General features: G+C 45.3%; 1 non-coding gene across 1 annotated transcript; it reads left to right on the plus strand.

Annotated features, from left to right (window-relative positions):
• The first annotated feature begins 1,043 nt into the window (after positions 1 to 1,043).
• Positions 1,044 to 1,118, plus strand: Trnat-agu20 (transfer RNA threonine (anticodon AGU) 20). Its single transcript has one exon. It is a non-coding gene; the product is annotated as a tRNA-Thr (tRNA).
• The last annotated feature ends 287 nt before the right edge of the window (positions 1,119 to 1,405 follow it).

Raw genomic sequence — 1,405 nt, forward strand, 5'->3', positions numbered from 1 at the left:
ACAGTCCATGGATTTAAGGCTTTTATTGTCATGGCGGAGAGTGGATGAGTAAAACCGTACCCTACTTCTCAGGGTGGGCCTGAGATTAAATAATTTTTGCAGGGAGTACTGTCTGGGAAAAAAAGGTTATTGGCTAAGCCTCTAAGCCTTTGGGTACCTTATTATAATGGAGATCCGTCTTGAGCCTATGTGACCTGTGGTCACATCCTCTACCTATGGAGGGGCTTGGGGTGTTGCCTTTTCATGACTGATGGCCACAAATCTAGGGAGGGCTGTGGGCTAGTGACCAGCCTGGTTTCCTGGGAGTCAGGTGAAACACCAACCATCCTTTTCAGGACCACCAAGGTTTCAAACCTCCTCAACTGAGAACCAGGGTGCCTTTCATGGTCCCACACATGTGCAAGTGTTGTGTGTATGGTGTGTGTGTGTGTGTGTGTGTGTGTGTGTGTGTGTGTGTGTAAGTGTGTGTGTGTGTCTGTGTGTGGTGTGTAAGTGTGTGTGTGTGGAGTGTGTGTGTGGTATGTGAGTGTGTGTGGTATGTGAGTGTGTGTGGTGTGAGTGTGTGTGTGTGAGAGAGAGAGAGAAAGAGAGAGAGAGAGAGAAGAGAGAGAGAGAGAGAGAGAGAGAGAGAGAGAGAGAGAGAGAGACTGCTCTACTCTGCCTCTTGCTCTTAGACACACATGTATTCTGTACTTTTATGGAAGTTCTAACTTATCAATGGGAATCCAGTCCCACAGCTCCTTCAACTGATTGAACTCTCTCTCTTACCCCAGTTTCTACTTCCCTCCTTGCTATTCCTTCAGAAACAGATTCATTCAGTCTCTCCAGTGGGAGATACCAAAAAGAGTTGATTCTGAATTATGTCTGAGTGTACAACTGGAGAGTCCAGTCCTATGGACTGAAGAGTCAATAATGTTAACCTCAAATGACCTCTAATTCTACCTGCTGATAGAAACAGGAAGGCATTTACTCTTTAAGCAAAGTCTAAATCTTAAGATGGCAGTATTAGGGGTGATGAGGACCTTTAAAAGATGAGACCTGTGGTTGGGGATTTAGCTCAGTGGTAGAGCGCTTGCCTAGTAAGCACAAGGCCCTGGGTTCGGTCCCCAGCTCCGACAAAAAAGAAAAGAAAAAAAAAAGATGAGACCTAATTGGACATCCTTAGGTTGTGTGAGGTATGCCTTTGAAGGTACTGTGCAATGCCTTTCTCTCTCTCTCTCTCTCTCTCTCTCTCTCTCTCTCTCTCTCTCTCTCTCTCAATTTTGTGTCTTCATTAGATGTCCCCTTTAGGTCCTTGTATGGTCCATCAGGGTACTCTCTTTCTAGTCTCCCCTTCTCCCAATCTCATCCCTGTTTCTCTGGTAGATACCATTTTGATGCCTGCTTTAATGATCTGACTTATTTT

This window comes from Rattus norvegicus, chromosome 9 (assembly GCF_021556685.1).
Source record: "Rattus norvegicus strain SHRSP/BbbUtx chromosome 9, alternate assembly SHRSP_T2T, whole genome shotgun sequence".
In the NCBI taxonomy this organism is placed as follows: Eukaryota; Metazoa; Chordata; class Mammalia; order Rodentia; family Muridae; genus Rattus; species Rattus norvegicus.